This window comes from Notamacropus eugenii, chromosome 1 (assembly GCF_028372415.1).
Source record: "Notamacropus eugenii isolate mMacEug1 chromosome 1, mMacEug1.pri_v2, whole genome shotgun sequence".
Lineage (NCBI taxonomy): Eukaryota > Metazoa > Chordata > Mammalia > Diprotodontia > Macropodidae > Notamacropus > Notamacropus eugenii.
The window spans coordinates 55267229-55285486 of record NC_092872.1 but is presented as its reverse complement, the minus strand read 5'-3'; the positions used below and the strand labels follow the sequence as shown (position 1 = coordinate 55285486).

The following is an 18258-nucleotide window of genomic DNA, read 5'->3' as shown; positions in this document are numbered from 1 at the left end:
CACTCCCTGTGTGGCACTGTCCAAGCTCAAGATCTTAATTTCTCTAAATCTCCTTCCAACCCCAGCATTCTATCCTAGGATGCCTTTCAGCTTTGACATTCTATGTCCTAAGAGAACTACCACCTCTGACATTCTCTGTACTAGGGTCTCAATGTAATATTTTCTAAGATCCCTTCCAGCTCTGTCATTCTATGTAGGTTTTGTTTGTTTGCAAGCAATCAGGGGTGAGTGACTTGCCCAAGGTCACACAGCTAGTAAATGTCTGAGGCCTGATTTGAACTCAGGTCCATCTTCCTGATTCCAAGGTCAGTGCTCTATCCTCTATGCCACCTAGGTGCCCTTCATTCTGTTTTAAGATCCCTTTCTACTTGAACACTCATTGTTCTAACATGAGTAACTTAAAGGATCTAAATCAATAAATAGTTTAGGAGGAAAATGGGGAAACCATGCTGACAAATTTATGCTAGCTAATCTACAAGTAGGCCCTCACTGCTACTCCTTTCTAACTGATTCCCTATTCTATGCCCCATGGCAGCTTTCTCATACCTTCTATTTTCCCCTCAAACTCCCTAGGAGTCACATTCTAACCCTCTCTGCTAAGGAGCTCACTTCATTCTTTACTGAAAAACTCTGAAGCCAGTGACCAAGTCCTCCCTTTTCTCCCCTCCTCATCTCACAGCCCTCTGATATCACCTCCCACTATCCCCTCCTTCACTCTGATCATAAAATGGTGCTTCACCTTCCCAAGGCCAGATCCTTTATTGTGTCCCATCTTCTGCAGCAGAATGCCCCTACCCATCATGCCCATTCTCTTAATCTTGTCTCTCCCTAACTACTGGTTCCTTCCCTTCTTTGGTCAAGTCTTCTCCATCCTTAAAAAGTTATCCCTAGTTCCAACCAATGAGAAAAAAATTTATATGATTATTTTACTGACTTTTAGGCACAAGTTTACCAGGAACAATTTATTTAATTGAACATTAATTTAATATCCAAGATTTCTAGCTTGAAGGGAGAGATGTCCAAATTGGCATAGTCCCTTCCCTTGTGCCTCCACCTTGAACATGCCTTTCCTCTCAAGATATTTTGAGGCAATATCTATAGGAATCCTGATCAAAAAGAAGATCATAAGTTAAAATACATTTTGAGATTAACATTTCAGAATAGCTGATTTCTCAACAGTCCCAATCCCATTCCTTCCTCCCTCAAGCTTTGAGAAAGGTCTCCTCCCTGTGATCAATATTAATTACTGGCCTTGCTGAATGGAGAAGGATGGGGTTCATACATACATAGTACCACCTCTTCAGGGTCTTGGGGAGATAATGACTTCATTTAGATAAAGGTTGAGTTTGATTAACAGCTAAGTAGAGCTGTGGTGAGAAAATTGGAGCTGGAGTCGGGATGACCAGAATTCAAATTTGACCTCAGGTATTTACCAGCTCTACGACTCTAGGCAGAACATAACTTCTGCCTTCCTCAGTTTCCTCATCTATAAAATGGAGATAATAGCGCTGACATCTGAGGGCTGCTGTGAAGATAAAATGAGCTCATACTTGTAAAGTGCTTTCCAAATCTTAAACTGTTATATAAATGCTATCTATTGTCACTCCACCCCCTTTCTGGGACCTTATTAGCCTTTATTATACCCACTTTCCTAAAAGAAAAAGGCTGGGAAGTGTCTGAGGCTGTAGAAGATATTATTTCTTAACATTTCAACGGAACTAGACAGGAGGTTTTATGTTCTCATCCTACTATACCCACTAGTTATTGTTCTATATCGTCTTCTTAGCTCAACTGCTTTACAAAGCTACAGTGCCTATGACTGATGCCTCTACTTCCTCTCCTGTCACTCTTAACTCTGCAATCCAGCTTCCAATCTCATCATTCACTTGAAATAGCTCTCTCCAAATTTATCAGCGATCTCTTATTTGCCCAATCTAATGACCCTTCTCAATCCCATTCCGCCTACTGGACATTTCAAACTAGATGTCCCCTTAGGCATCTCAGCCTTAACACGTCCAAATCAGAACTCATTATCTTTCACTCCAAATCTTCACCTCTTTCTTACTGGAAGGACAGCATGATCCTGGAAATTAAGTGGTGGAGTGGAAAGAGCATGAAACCTAGAGTGAGGAAGCCCTCAGTTCCAATCTAGCCTTCGCCCTTAGTCGCTGGGTCAGTCTCTTAACCTGTCTGCCTCAGGTTTTTCATCTTTAAAAATGGACATTAATAGCCCATAATAATAACCCTCCCAAGGTTGTTGTGAAAATAAAAGTGCTTTGCAAACCTTAATGTGCTATATAAATGTTAGTTATTAATATTATCTTTCTAGTCACCTAGGCTCACAATTTTTCAATGTCATCTTTGACACCTCTTTTGTTCATCAGTATATTCCATCAGCTGCCAAAACCAGGTCATTTCTTCTTCTCCACTCAGCCCTCAATCACCTGGGCCTCACCGTTTCTCACCTGGACTACTGAAATCCTCATTGATCTTCCCGATTCATGCCTGTCCCCACTCCAATCTATATTCCACACAGCTGCTCAAGTGGTCTCCCTAAACTGTCTGACCATGTCACCACCACCCCCACACACCCCAATGCTAGTTACCTCTAGGAGTAAATATGAATGCCTATGGTTAGTATTTAAAGCTATTCACCACCTAGCCTCTTATCTTTCCAGTCTTTCAATGCATTATTCCCCTCCATGCAGTAAGTCCAACTACACTGCCTATTCGGTGTTCCTGATACAAAGCATCCCCTCTCCCCGCCTTTGCACCAGCTGTCCCATAAACTGGGTATGCTCTCCCTCTCAACCTTCACCTGGGAGAATTCCTTTATGACTCGGCTTAAATGCTACTACCACCTGCAGGAGGTCTCTCCCCCAACCTCACTCCTAATAATGCCCCCCCTCCAACAACCATCCAGGTACTCTACATCTATGTGATATGTACAGATGTATGTGTTGTCTCTCCCACTAGTATGTAAGCTCCATGAGGGCAGGGACTGTGTTTGTCCTTTCTGTGCATCCTCAACACTTAGCACAATGCCAGGCACACAGTAAGAGTTTAATAAATGCTTAATGATTTACCGATCTTTATACATGGCATATCTCCCCCACTAATAAGCAGACATTCCTTCAGAGCAGACTCTTTATTTTTGCGTTTCTATCCTCAGGCCGTAGCACAATACTATATGTGTGTGTATATACAACATATATATGTGTGTGTGTGTATGTGTGCATATACATACATATATACATGTGTATATATGTAGTACATGCTTAATAAACGTGTTAAATTGTATTGAAAACCATGGAGAGAAATTGTGATATAGTGGGAAAAAACATTCACTTGGAGTTAGAAGATTTGGATTTGAATCCTAGTGCCAACACTTACTACACAGATAAGTCGTTTAACCTCTCTGAACATCAGTTTCCCCATCTGTCAAATGAAAATCCAAAGGATCATAGATTTACAGATGGAAGGGACCTTGGAGAATAATAATACTTTCATTTTCATTCTTTGTCTCTCCCCCTTATCTCTCTCAATACATAGAATTCCCATGACTTATAGACACACACACACACACACACACACACACACACACACACACACATACATCTCAAAGAGCTGTTGTGAAAAAAGCACTCAGATAAATTTTAAAACACTACAAAAAAATTAAGTGGTCAATATCACTGACAAAACTCCTTTTGGTGCTAAGATTCTACAGCATTCTATAATGTGTAGATTATAAAATCCTTGAGGGCAGGGATGGTCCATTTTGCATTTGTATCTCCAGATGCCTGGTACAAAGTAGACAAACAAAACCTGTTTGTGAACAGATGGATGGCCAATACCCCTTACTGGCTAAGACAATAAGATGCCAGTCTAAGCTCAGAATCAAGTGAAGTGTTTAAAAAAAAGGTTCCCTCCCTTGTTAGCCTGGAAACTTCTCTATGGTGAGACAAAAAAGTCAGTTACTCATGATCTCTCAGGCAAGGCAGAAGCAAGAAAACAGGGAGAACAGCTAGATAATGGAAATTTGTGGAGAAACCAAGACATTCATTTGCACCAATGGTTTTGTCAAAAAGGATGAAAAGAAGTAATCCTGCTATCCACCCCGACCTCTCTAGTATAGGTAGAAAGGGAAAAAAATTCCAGAATCTAAAAGGAAAAAAGAACCTTCCCATAGAGGTTAAATTATGTACACTCTAGATGATGAATAGTTATTAAGGCTATGTAAGGAAGTGTCAACAACCCACCCAGGCTTCGCTGCCATTTAGCAATGGGGGAGTGCTGTGAGTGGCCACTGCATCTCCAGCTTGGGGAAAGATGGGGAAAACTAGTCTCACGAAACAAAATAGAACACAGCTGAAATAGGAGCCACTGGAAAAAAAAAAGCAAGGAGGCAGGGTAAAAGTGGGGAGTGCCAAATGGTAACTAAGTACCAGGGACAGAGGGCTTTCCAAATTTATTATATTGATTACTGTACTGATCCAAATATATGCCATCCTCTGCTGACTATGATGGTGATCCTTTAGAAGTAAAAAAAAAAATACAGTATAATGAAGTTTATAACAAAAAATAACACTGAGCCTTACTCAGATTTCATACATTTGGTGTTTGGGAGAAAAGTATGGCCTACATAAAGGTCAACATGATAGAAGGATATTACTTTACCCAAATTTGAAGCTGAAGATTAACCCAGTAACCCCTCACCAAGCTATGTGGCCTTGGGCAAAGGCTGTCCTTGGCCTCTCTGGGCCTCTGCTTCCTCATCTGTGGAATGGGGAGGGTTGCAAGCTGAAACATGAAAACCAGAGAGACGTGTACACACACCCCTCATACACACACAAACACAAACACACACATACACACGCACAAATACCAGACGCAAAAAAAAAGCCACCATGTAGGCATCCACATCTGGATTCCCCCAGAGAATAATATGGCACTCTGTACTCTGGGAGATCTTCCTGCAAAGCAAGCAAGCAAGCGTCCCTGAACACATCTGGAAGGGAGAAAGGAGGGATCGTAGCCAGGGAAGGCTGGAAGGATTAGAGGAGGAGCAGGAAGAGCTATGGGAGGAGGTTTAGCCCTGAGAAGTACTACAGGGGAAGCCCTTCTCAGGGCCAGAGCTGTTGGTGTGCCCCTGATAATTAGAATGGGGAGAGGTAAGGGACAGGACCCAGAAGAAAAGTCATAGGTGAGGGAGAGTCAGAATTCTCCTCTGCTCAGCCCCCATGAGCTGCCAGAAGGCTGTCCCAGACTCCAGCTGGGCCCCAAACCTGAAAAGCCAGTTTCATCCTTGAATCCTCTCCTTGCTCCAAGACAGTCTGAGCAAGGAAGGCTGAAGGGAGGGGGGAGAGAGGGTTCCCAGCACATGGGTGTGGTGCCACCTTCCCTCTACCTCCTGGTTCCCCCTTCCCCAGTATGAGCCAAGTAGCTGTCAGATTCCCCTCTTCAAAAATCAGCCTCCCCGCCAAATCATACACACACGGACACAGACACAGACACACAGACACAGACACAGACAGACACAGACACAGACACAGACACAGACACACACACACACACACACACTCTGCACCTGTATGAGACAAACCATTCCTGGAGACAAGGACATCCAGTTTAGGTAAGGAATAGGTGGCAATTACACCCTCTTCCCAACAAACCCTATCAGAAAGATTCCAGGTTCTAGGGACTCCATCCATGGCCCTGAATAACCAAGCACCAAGGTATCTGATACAGATTTCCTGTATTCCTTCAGCCTCTCCCATGGTTCCAAATCAGCCATAACCATTCTTCCAAGACCCTCTCCCTCAGTTACTCTCCCACACCCTCATACCATCCCTGAAAGAACCCCCTACTTTACCCAACCTACCCACAAAGTCACTGTCCTTGATTACCAAAATCTAGTCTCAATCCCTTCCCCAGGAGGAAGGCACGTCAGAAAACCAGCTCTTGGGCTCCTCCGGACAATGGCCACAGGCCTGTGGTATAATAGTGGATGGGATGGGCCGAGAGTCACAGAACACAGAGACCCAGGTCCTCAGTGACTAAATCACTATGTGACCTAAGTAAGAGGCTTCAACTCTCTCTAGGCCTCACTTCCCTCATCTGTAAGAAAATGGGGGTAAACTAGTTGGCTCTAAGGATCCTTCCAGGCCTAAACCAGTCCTGGGATTCCCTTTTCTTTTCTTTTTTTTAAACCTTTGGATAACTATTTCAATATAATTGGTTTCCTTTATAATCCTATATATTGTATACATTTAAAAACATCACACTCAAAAAGGTGTCCCTAGGTTTCACCAAACTGCCAAAGCAGTCCATGACACAAAACAGTTTAAAAATTCCTCTAGTCCAATCTCATTACTTCACAGAGTAGAAAACAAAAGGCCCAGAAACATGAGATCCCTTGACCAAAGTCACACAGGTATACATGGCAAAGGCAATACTGGAACTCAGGACCTCTGACTCAAAATACAAAATTCTTTCCACTGGGCCACAACACCTCAGGTCCCTCCTATCTATCATGGTCTAAAGCCCCCTTCTAGTTCTGACATTCTATGATCCTTACCCAAGGGCTAAACAGAGAGAGATGGAAGAGGAAGAGGACCCCTTACAGTGTGGCCGGAGAAATGAGGACATCCCAGGCCACAAGGGGGTGCCCATGGCAGGGTAGAAAGCCTGTCAGAGGCACTGGTATGAATCAGGTATGGGTCAGTGTTGATCTGCATAGTGTAGGTCCCGGAGCATCTATGTTTGTTTATATTTACTCTAAGAATGACTAGCCACATACAAGGCAGGGAGAAGGAAGGTGGCCAGCATAAATGGAGAGAGAATTACCACGTGGAGGGGTAGGAGCATGTGTGTGTCCCCAAACTAGTTATTCCAGAGAAAGGGGGAGGGGGTGGAGAGGGAGGGTCTGTTCTTAATCCCAGCTTCCTCCGGAGTGGCTGCATGATCTTGGGCAACTTTCCCTCTCCTGGCTGAAATTTCAATGAAAAGTATATGGCCTGCTGCGTGTTGGGATGGGAAGAGGGTATTATATAGGATAAAAAGACCATGGAAGGAAAGAACTGGATAAACATGAATCTTGAACCCCAATTCCAACTGCTTTGGTTTTTGGAGAGAGCCCAGGTGAGAATCATCCATAATTTACTGGGAGTGAGGGCAAGTAGCACAAGTTCTAGCTTTCCCTGGTCTTCTTTATCCTGTATTGTATTCTAAATCCTGCTGTCCTGCTCCAGGTAACTAACAGAAAAGCAGCAACGACAGGAAAGGGAAGGAGACCAGCTAGCTGAACTATTTCGACCTCACCAGCACACCACCACACACAGAAGCAAACTTTCTCTCTCTCTCCCCACTGTCCACCCAGAGGCTTCTAGCGGGTCATTCAGCTGTTCCAGGGGATGGTTAGAGCTGGAGCCTCCATGTCCGGCCTGTGAGTGACTCCAACCCCACAGTCTGGCCCAGGGCCAGCTCAGGGGGATGTGCTAATCCTGCCTGGGGCTATTTTTACAAAACTCCAGTCCCAGGAGGAATTCAGAGGAGGAAGAAACTTGCTTCTCAGGACCCCTGACTCCAGTCTCTTCAGCAGCCCCTTCCCCAATGGCCAACCACTGAAACTTGCTTCTGAGGACCCTTGGCTCCAAGTCTCCCAAGCTGTTCCCTCTCCAATGACCTGCCATTCTAAGTCTCTTGGCATCAGCTATTACACAGGCCATATATTCTCTGCTGCAGTCTCCTCTTCTTACCTCCCCATCCCTGCCCGACTCTGCAGCCTTAAAGCAAGCCCTTACTTCTGCAACACGCCTCCCCACCCCCATCAGGGCCCAGGGTCCCAAGGCCAAATGGCTAAACTGCCTTAAACTTGGACTTATCTACTAAGCAGTTCTTCTGGCTCCTAAAGATTCTGAAGGAAACTAAACTTCAACTCTAAGCCCAGTGATTTTCCCGGGGGTGGGGTGCGTGTCTCTGTGGGTGTTGAACAAAAAATCTCCTCGGAGAGCTGGCCTTTTAGTATGGGAGGGGCAGAAGGAGGCTGACCTGGGACACCCCCTCCACCGTCCCTCTAATCCCGACTTTCACGGTCGCTGCGGACTTGGTTAGATTTTCCAACATGAGTCTCCACTATGTGTGCTAACCCATGGAGCCCCTCAACACCCCCAAACCTTTATCTTCGGAGACGGTCAGATTCTTGCTCTTGCTTTCCCACTCCGTGACTGTCCAGTCCAGAACTGTCTGAACGTCACTCCCGAACCACCCACCCACCCAACTGGACCCACGTGCGAGCTAAGGTGGAGGGCTAGGGGAGGATAGGAGCGGAGGTGCGGGGTGCTGCAGGTGGCAGGAGCCTGGAGACCCCTGGCGCCTCTCCCTCCATCCTCCAGGAGCCGGGGGCTCCGCGGTCCCCACACAGGTACCGCCGGCCAAGCGCCAGCCTAGCCCACGGCGCTGCCAGATGGGTCCCGCCAGCCCGTCTCTCGCTCTGCTAGGAGCAGCGGACAGCAGCAGCCCCCGGGACCCGCCCGGGGAGGAGTGGGGAAGAGAAGGCAGCTAACCCCAGGAAAACCGGCTGCTTCTGCTCCGGCCGAGCCCAGAGACGGCAACGGCGCTCTCGGGCCGCCCCATGCCAGGCTCCGACCGGAGCTCCCCAGGCGCGCCCCTTCGCCCTCCCTCGGCTCGCCGGCTCCCTCGTCCACTCACCAGCCCGCAGCCGCCGCGGCCGCCGCCGCCTCCAGCAGTCCGGTCCCGGGGGCGGGCAGAGCCGAGAGGACGGTGCGCCAGGGGGCCGCCGGGCCCCGCACTCGGGCCGGCGGGCAGGGCAGGGGGCCGGAGCCGGCGCGGGGCCGCGGCAGGGGAAGGTGTGTCCCGCTCCAAGTTTGCCAGAGTCCCGGCGCCTGCCCGCTTCCCTCTCTCCGCCTCTCCCAATCCCCGCTTCCCCGCCTCCCGTCCCGTCCGCTCTCCTCTCCGCCCGCCGGGCCAGAATGCCATGGAGCGAGGGGCACGTAAATGAGAGGAGGGATCATGGGACAGAGGGAGGGAGCAAGGCGGGAGGGGGCCCGAGCGGGGGCCGGGGGCCGGCTGCGCGCCCGCCCGCTAGGAGAGCGCGCCGCGCGCGGCCAGATGGGCTCAGTCATTCCCAGCGCGCTCTGAGTCAGGGCTCAGGAATGCACGCGGGGCGAGCTCATCTGCCACCCGGGCCCGAGCGGAAGCGCTTCCCTCCCACCGGCTGCCACCCCGGCCAGCTCCAGGCCGGCTGCCCGGCTCCCCTGCTCCCCGACCCCAGGCCCTCACCTCGGGCTGAGCCGCTGCGTGCCCACCCCGCGCAGACGGATCCCAGCAAAGCGCCGCGCCACTCCGCGCCCGTGTCCCACCCCTGGAGGGAGGTGACCCCCCCCCCCCCACCAATAAATAGGTCTGGTCCTAGAATCGCACAGCTGGAGGCGGGACTTAGAAGAGGTCCAGTCCAACCTCCCGGCCAAACTCGTGGGCCTGCCCTCGGGCCACCACCACACCCCATCCAGCGCTCTGCTCTCCGGGTCCTGACCTCATTCTCTGCCTTCAGCTGTCCCCGGGAAGTGGCTGACATTGCTTAGGTACCAAAGGACCTAGCCACGGAATGTTGGAATTAAGTCAGGAAGACCAGGTTCAAAACCTTGCCTCCGATCTGACACTTGCATGACCTCAGTAGTCCTCTTGGAGCACGGAGGACAGCGACTGCTGCTAGCCATCACTGGACCTCTCTGGTCCTCAGCTTGCTCATCTGTAAAATGGGAATGAGGGCCTGCAGTCCTTAACTCTTCGGGTGGGTGCGAGGTTCCAATGAGATATTTGCAAGTAGGGCATTTGAATAGGCTGCCATTATTGTTTCCTGAGACAAGACTTGTGGCTAGATTAGGGTGGGGAGAAGAGGGAGGAGAGTTGCCAGTTTAGCCAGTTCATTAGTTTAAGGTCTAGTCCATGTAATAACTGAAAAGCTCAGAAGCAACTTCAATTCCAACCAAGGCTCAAATGACTCAAATGGAGTTTCCATATATCCCAGACCTCAGACTATCTCCTGACCCAGGCTCCAGAGTGAGCCCTAATCCTGACTCCTAACTGAACCTGGAATCCAAGTCTCTAACCCTGGCCAGCCTCACCTATGACCCTTCATTACCCAGCGATGAGGGTGACAGGGTCTCCACTAATGAAGACACATATTAGGCAGGGTAGGAGAAGCATGAACTAGCAGCAAGTCAAAGGAAACTCCTCACCACTGATCATTTGGTGGACGTGCATTTACGTGGCATGTTAAAGTTTATAATACTTTCCTTTTTTACCAACCTTCCCTGTCTAAGGCCTCCCCCTCCTCAGGAGAGAGTCCCAGTTTGGAAGTTTTGGAGCCCAAGCCTGCAATCCCTTTACCAAATCTATAGGCTCTGAAGACCAACCACCAACCAGGACTCAGTTTAACCATCCAAGGGCACAGCTATGGACCACTGAGTGGTTGGATTCAGTGATGCTAAAACTCCTTACTGAGTCTGGGGACTCTGGGCTCTAACACTGGTGTGGGAAAGGTTGAGAGGAGATCTACAGAAGAGGAAGATCATTCTGACCAACCTGGTCCCCAACTTGGTATGCTAGCCTTTGGCAGGCTTCTTCTAGGTGACTTCCATCAGTCCTTCCAGGATGAAGTGTTAGAGTTCTATGCATAGAGTTGCAGAAGGAAAGGTTCCCTTGCACTCTTTAACCAGAGCCACATGGGTGATTTTGGAAGGGGCCACCCTCTCTTCTCAACTCCCTTGGGCCATCCATCATTCCCTGCCAGTGCCAGGAGCAACCTGTCCCAGACACAGATCTCCAAACGAGAAGACAGACCTTATTTTATACAGTGATTTGTTCTGAACAGTTATGTAGAAAATAGAATCATATTTTATATGCACCAGAGGAATAATGCACAGGATAATGGAAAGAGCCCTGAAACTGGAGTAAAAAGTCCTGGGTTCAAATCATAGGTATAATAGTGTACTTATTAACTGAGATCTTGGGCAGTTATGAACTTTAGTTTCCTGCTCTGTAAAATATCTTGGACTACCTGCAGAAGAGCACTATTATGAGGAAAAAGTTTTTAGTGATGCTAGACTGAATATGAATTTGAGCTATTGTTATACAAATGAACCAATCAGGAATCCTACCTTAAACTGAATTAACCTCCTAATTTACCTGTGTGAATATGGATTTTCTTCTAAAATGTTGGCTGAAAGTGAAGTATACCCCTTGGGCTGGGCCTAAGTATCTGGTACTTGAAACTGCCCAGAAAGACTGTCTGCCCAAGACCAGAGAGAGGTATATCTACTTATGAGAGATTGTATCACTAAATACCACAGAGACATCTCTAGGCACCTCAGAGACAACATTTCCACAAACCAGAGACTATCTCCAGGTATCACAGAGAGAGTATGTCTATGCATTATAGAGATATTGTTATGTAAGTAAGTCGGGGTAAAGAATGAGTCCCTGGAATTCAGGCACTAGATCTCTCACTAACTTCTTAATACAGTTATTTGAGGGTAGGCCAAAGTTCCAAATTACCTCCAGTAAACTCCTCAGGGATGTTAGTGTGGTGTAGGGACAGAGGCATGGACAGCCATCTGGTCCTCTTGTGAGGACAAGTTCTGGTCCTTACTAAAGCTGCTAGCTTAATTAACCATGTCTATAGGTCTTCAGAAGCTTAGCCTTTTATTATTAAGGCCCCACATCCACAGCTCCCTTGAAGAACCTTGGCCTTGAGAGCTGGGGTGTTACTGCTCTCACCACAGAAAAAGAACCTCATTCATGTCTTCACTCGATGGTTTCTTCATCTCCTCGTTCTACCTTAATGACCATGGGGAAAGTGATTTGAGCAAGACAGGGTGTGGGGCCTGGGAAGTCATCAGGCTTCTCAGGAGAAAATTAGCTCATCCCTACCCCACCCAGCCTGGCTGGGCCTAATTCACATTAAAGTGCCATTCCGTGTGGTGACCACAGAAGCTCTGAGCCCACTGGGACAACAGGAGTAGAGGGTAGACTTTTGTTGGTTTTAGTTTTTTGGAAAGAGAGGGGAGTCTTCATCAAAATTTTCTCTCTGTCCTAGAACCACAGAACGCAGAGCTGGCAGGAACATTAAAATGGAGAATGTCAGTCAGCACTAGAAGGAAACAGTGGAATATTGATCGGTATAACTAATATAGCATGTGATGGTTTATAAAATGTTTTACATGCTTTTTTTATGAGAGAAGGTACTAGATTTGGAATCTGGGTTTGAATCTTTTCTTATTACCACTTTTTTGATCCAAGGCAAATCCCTTAACTTTCCTGCTACTGTTTCTTTATCCGTAAAATGAAGTTAGACTAAATGATCTCTAAGGCCCCCTTTCTAGTTCTAAGGCTTAGGATCTTATCTGATCCTCTTAACAACGCTGAGAGGTAGCTAGTGAAAGCATTATCCGTGTTTTAACGATGGAATTGGGTGACTAGAAGGTGCAGTGCATAGAGTGCAGGGCTTGGAGTCAGGAAGTTCAACTCAGGATGTTCCTGAGTTCAAATCTGGCCTCAGACATTTACTAGTTGTCTCATCCTGGGTAAGCCACTTAACCCTGTGTGCCTCAGTTTCCTCATCTGTAAAATGAGCTGGAGAAGGAAATGGCAAAACACTCCAGTATCGTCGCCAAGAGAACCCCAAAAGGGGTCACAAAGATTGGACACAACTGAAAGCACTCAACAAGAAGTTTGAAATGGAAATAATAAAATCTCTCAGAATATAGAGTGTTGGAGCAATAAGGCAGAGATGTCAAACTCCTGCACGAGTCAAGCCCAAATCAGATGAAAATGTAATTGAGAAATATTTTTTGAAATAAATAAAAATATTAATACAACATGGATAATTTTCTAAATCAATATTTGGCCTTCAGGAATCTGTTTTTGAAATCAACACAGCTGTACTAAGGGACCTTAGAACATAGTAAGTCAGAGATGGAAGGAACCTTAGAACACAGAATACACAAATGATTTGCTCAAGTTCAACTGATGGGGTTGTCTTTGAAAGTGACCCAGTCCCTGAATTTTCAGTTTTCCGTAGCCCAGATCATTAGCACCTCACCCAAGGCATCCAGCCCACCCCAGCCTACCTAGATCACTTAATTGACATATTGACAACCCTTTCCCAGTTGCTATTGGGCCATACAGACTACTTGCATATTCTGACCACTCCTTAATCCCATCTAGATCACCTAATTAAACTACTTACTGTCACTATTTCACCTGACCCACCTCAGACCACTTAATTCCTTTCACTGTCTCACCAGAAGACTCACCTTGTACACTGACATTTCAGGGTTCCCAGCAACCCCAGACCACAATATGAGTTAGTGATAAAGCTGGAACTCAAACCTAGTTCTCTTGACTCCCAGGTAAGTCTTCTTAATCTAGTCTATGAGTCTGAGTTCCCTTAGCCTATGGCACTAGATTCCAAACCTAGGCTATCTTTTTAGTTTTATTGATACCTATTTTATTTTTAGACCACAGACATTACTGAATACGCCCTTAACCCTCTCTCCTAACCAGGGAGTATTCACTGTGGCAAAGGAAAAAAATGCAACCAACACATTGACTATGCCTGACAGAGTATACAACATCCCATATCCACCGACACCCACCTCTCCAACAATCAATTAACAGGCATTCATTAAACACCTAGTGCATTCCAGGCACCATGGGAGGCACTGAGGACATAAGGACAAAAATGAAACAATCCCTGTTCTCTGGGATAGTACATTTTTTGGGAGACAATAGGAGGAAAAACCATTTCCTCAACTCTTCTTCCAGGCCAATTTGAACCTATGTTATTCTGGAGTATCTTCTTTAGACTCATCCCTCCCCTTCACCCCAGGACAGGGAGAATCTAAGGCTACATATTCTCTCCCCAATTTGAAATATAAGCATTGTAGAGTGGCTCAATGACATTAAATTACTATGAGAAACATAGGCCTCAGTTTCCTCCAGGAACATGAAGAGGATGGACTAAGTGATCTCCAAGGTTTCTGACAGCAATCTGGCTCTACAAACCTGTAAAACAGCATTCTCCCTCCTCCCTCTAGCACCTGTTCCAGGGACTGCCAGTAATCTTCTCTGCTGAGTCCCTCTTATGATCTAATTTCAGTTTCTCTCACTGGCATCCCAACTCTTTTACTCTGTTCCTAAGAGACAAAGAAAAGTCAGTTCACTCTGTCAGAAGACGATTTTCTTCCCAAGGCATCCTGCTCCCATTCTTTTCATTTTTCCTTAGCCATTCATTTTTAACTGAGAGGCAATGGCATGATGGAGTAGACAGCCAGCTTTGAAGCCAGGAAGACCTGGGTTCAAGTTCTGTCTCTGGCACAGCCAAGTCACTTAACCTCTAGACAACTCACTAAGACTAAAATTTGCAGAAAAAATGAGTGAAAACTGCATTAATAGAAAGAGTTCCTTTACTAGAGTTCCCAGTACCATTGAAATCAGAGGCTCTGCCCTTATCCCTATTCAGTTTTCATTACTTTACTATTATATTTGTAAACAAACACACAGACCCACTGGTATGCCTTTGTCTCCCAGTACAGAACAAATGGACCCTCTACTTCCTCCTCATTTCCTTCCTTAGGAATCCTCCATGGGCATAGATGGGCTGCTAGTACAGCCTTGGGAAGAAAGACCCAGCAACAGTAGAGAAGAAAGCAGAGTTTCTCCTCTACTTGTCCTGTTTACATTGTGCCCAGATCTAGGCTACAAGACCAATGACTATTCCCAAAGCTACTTGAAGATCTTGCCTGGCCCTGCCCACTCTGTGCCTCCCCGTTGGCACTAAAGACATCTGTTTCAGAGGACACCCACACAAGCCATACCGTACTCCTCTCAGGGACTGGCTTTGCCCCGGCCCTTTCTTAGTGGGACAAAATTAATTGTCTCCACCCTGAGGCGGGTGATTTGTTCTCCCCAGAGGGGAATTTCCCAGCCTTCCTTTCTCCTGACTAGGCCCAATGAGTACTCCTGGAGTCAGCAGAGCTGACCCGCCCCAAGAAAGTCCCTTCCAACCCCAGGACCTACCCTTTGGCTAACTTCTGGGCTCCAGTTCTCTGACGGTAGTGAGGGGGAGAGAGGGAGAAAGGAGGAGAAAAGAAGGGGGAGAAAGGGAAAGAAGGGGGAGAGCGAAAGAGTAAATCCGAGTTGCATTCATTTTGCTCTCCCTCCATACCCTGAAATTCCCTTCTGTGTGTAGGTATGCATGGGGGGGGGGGGGGGAGGAGTTAGAGGGAGGGGAGAGCGCTCAATCTGGCTGATGTTTAATCTAGGGGGAAGGAATGCAGTAGAGAGTGACTGACCAGAGGGGCCCCCAGTTTAGTGAGTCAGGCTCTGCTGTTCCCCTGCTCCCCCCAGGCTGACCCCCTGGGTGAGCTCCTGCTATCACTTCTCCATAGTCAGCAGGATTTGAATATTTTAAAGGGTTGGGAAGGTTTCCTACCCATCCTGCCCCCTCCAACACTCCCCCACAAAAAAAATCTCCCCATAGCTTTACAGTTTTATAATTGATGCTTAAAATTCCACCACAGAAAAATTCATTCCACCTATCTCACAAGCTCCAGTTTCTCCCCACTCCCCTCAACTCATTTCACCCAGAATCCTTCAGGAAAAGCAGGGGAGAAACTAGGGGTGTGATTTTAGGACTCTTCATCTTTCAGTGAATGATTGGGGAAGGGGGAGGAGGAGAACTTGCAAAGGCAATGTAAATAGCCTTGGAAGGGGTAACAGCTAAAAGTTCTTATCAGCTTTAACACCTCTGGAGAACGAGTTTATCACGCTCTCGCTATCTAAGGGCAGGGTGAGCAGGCTAAGACTAGGGAGGGGAGAGAAGGGTGTGTGATTGAGCTGAGTTCCTAGTGAAAAAGAGGCGCTTGAAATGGAGGGAGAGGGTCCCAGAAACAAAGATCTGACTTCCCCCCCACCCTCAGGTCTAGATTCCAAGGGTCACGGTCAGGAGATGGGAAGCCTCCTTTTTCCCAAGGGAGTGAGTCAGGCAGTTCCATTGGCCCTGTTACTCTGCAAAGAGGAGCAGAGAGATGGGAATACAGAGGTCCTGAGCCAGATAGGCAACTCCCACATTTCCTTCCACCCACTCTCCCCTGGACCTGTGGGAGATACCGGGCTCTTCCTTAGAACAGAAATCTACCCATTGTTTTTGGTCAGCTTTTGGCTTTACCCCTCCCTTCTTCATCCTTAGACAAAAAGGCAAGAGTCCCTGAAGTAACTCCTCCAAGTATCTTTCCCTCGCCTCTCCCATCAACTCCCATATTCACCTCTAACAATGATTTCTGTAAAAAAAAAAAAATTGTGCCCCTTTTCAAGAGAGGTAAACTGAAACCAGAAAGGCAAAATGATAAGACCAGATCAACCCAACGATAGGGACCAGCCTGTCCCGGGCCGAGAGGAAGAAACAAACCCACCACACACACACCTGGCAGCATTCAGAGCGTAGAGGTTCAGAGGGCCAGGTACACTCGCTCTGTGACCTTGGACAAGTCACCTCACTCCTTGAGACCTCAGCTTCCTTATCTGCAAAATAAATTAAAATGATATGTTCTCTCATGTTACTCTCCAGTCCTAACATTCTAGGAGTCTATGAATTAAAGAACAGTACAAAAAAAGACAACTTTATATATAATTAAGAGCTGTACTGAATCAAATACAGGCTTCAGAAAATAAGCCCTCTGGGCTGGTGAAGGGAGCAGGGTGGTTTGGAGTATCCTAAAAATCACAGCAGATTAAAGCCTAACGGGACTTTAGAGATGATCTAGGGATAATCCCTTCATTTAGCAGAGGATTGAGGGCCAAGATTGGGAAGTGACTTGCCCAAAGTAATACAGAGAGTTAGTAGCCTAGCTGGGGAATCTATGCTTCTCTGTTGCACCCCACTACATCTTAAAGAAAGTTCTCTGGAGGAGGGTGACCAGATCTATCTGTCAATAATCAGAGAAAGCAGGCAGGAGGGGAGGATAGTTCAGGTAGGGTGGTAGACAAGATGGCATAAACAGGTGAGGGTGAATTTGGTGTGCCTATGAGACACCAGCCTGGCAGCAGTGGAGGATGAGGGCTATAGGAGGAAGGAGAGATAATGTCCCCAGATACCCTGCAGGCCCCTGCCAGAGGGCTCCTTCTCCCACCTCATACCAATGCCAGTTTGGCCATGCTGAGCTCCCAAGGGAGACACCCATGTTTTGATGCCTCAAATTCTTGGTCCCCTGCCAAGGTCCTCATCAGCCAAGTCAGAGCTAAAACAGGGCTATGGACAAGCCTGGAGGGATGGTACTCAGACACACTGGCAGCTGGTGGGCAGGCATTGCTGTCCCCTGGGCAGTCTGGATGGGGATGGGCAGAGGCGTCTGTTGGGCAGACTGACACTCCTGGCCAGTCTACTAAGGATCCCTGTCTCTCACAGTTATGCATACACACAGTAAAACTGGTACTTGAACCCAGGCCTTTTGACTCTAAGTCCAGTGTTTCTGCCATTGTGCCATGCTACCTCTGATACACCCCTCTCACATTCCTCTTTGGTGTTTCATCAGTCACTTTCCTGTTTCCCAGACCCAGACCCTACCCGGGAACCCTGAGACCACCTAATCCCAGTTGAATAAAATTCCTCCCCACCCCCCATGTAGTTCAGTGGAAAGAGCTCTAGCTTGGGAATCAGGAGACCTAGATGCAAGTCCTGGCTTTGCCATTAACTCATTGTGGGCAAATCACTTTTCCTTTACATGCCTCAGTTTCCTCTTCTGTCAAGTGAAGGGCTAAGTTTCCTTCCAGCTCTAACAGTTTATGTTTTAAAGTCCCTTTCCGACTCTACCATTCTGTATTCTAAGGTGCCATCCAGATTACATATTTTCTATTCTGGGGGTCTATGGTTCTCTTTTCTGGGCAGGCCCTGAGAGACAACTCTAAGGATAGCTCTTTCCCCTACTCCAGAGGGTCCCTGGGGAAGAAAGACAGTCATCTCCTTTGCCAACTGTCCCAGGAACAAAATGAATCCTTCTTCTTTCTTCCCTTTCTCTGAGACTCTGTACAGTTGGTATTGAAACTTCACTTTTAAGTCCTACACAAATGATGTATACATGGATGAACTTTATGAGCCCATACTAAGCGCATGGGCATTCACACATATATACATTTTCTCATTTTGCCAACCCCACAATTTCAGCTTCCTGTTTCTAC

At 47.1% G+C, this 18258-nt stretch overlaps 1 protein-coding gene across 2 annotated transcripts in view; it reads right to left on the bottom strand.

Annotated features, from left to right (window-relative positions):
* The window catches only part of RHBDF1 (rhomboid 5 homolog 1), a 45739-nt gene extending 36339 nt beyond the window's left edge, over positions 1 to 9400 (bottom strand). Inside the window, exon 1 of one of the 2 annotated variants that reach the window (XM_072602294.1) lies at positions 9301 to 9400. The gene's annotated coding sequence lies outside the window, so the exon portion shown is untranslated. Of the gene's footprint in view, positions 1 to 8709; positions 8824 to 9300 lie in introns of those variants that run through there. The other variant, XM_072602285.1, reaches the window with a different exon arrangement.
* Positions 9401 to 18258: the final 8858 nt, after the last annotated feature.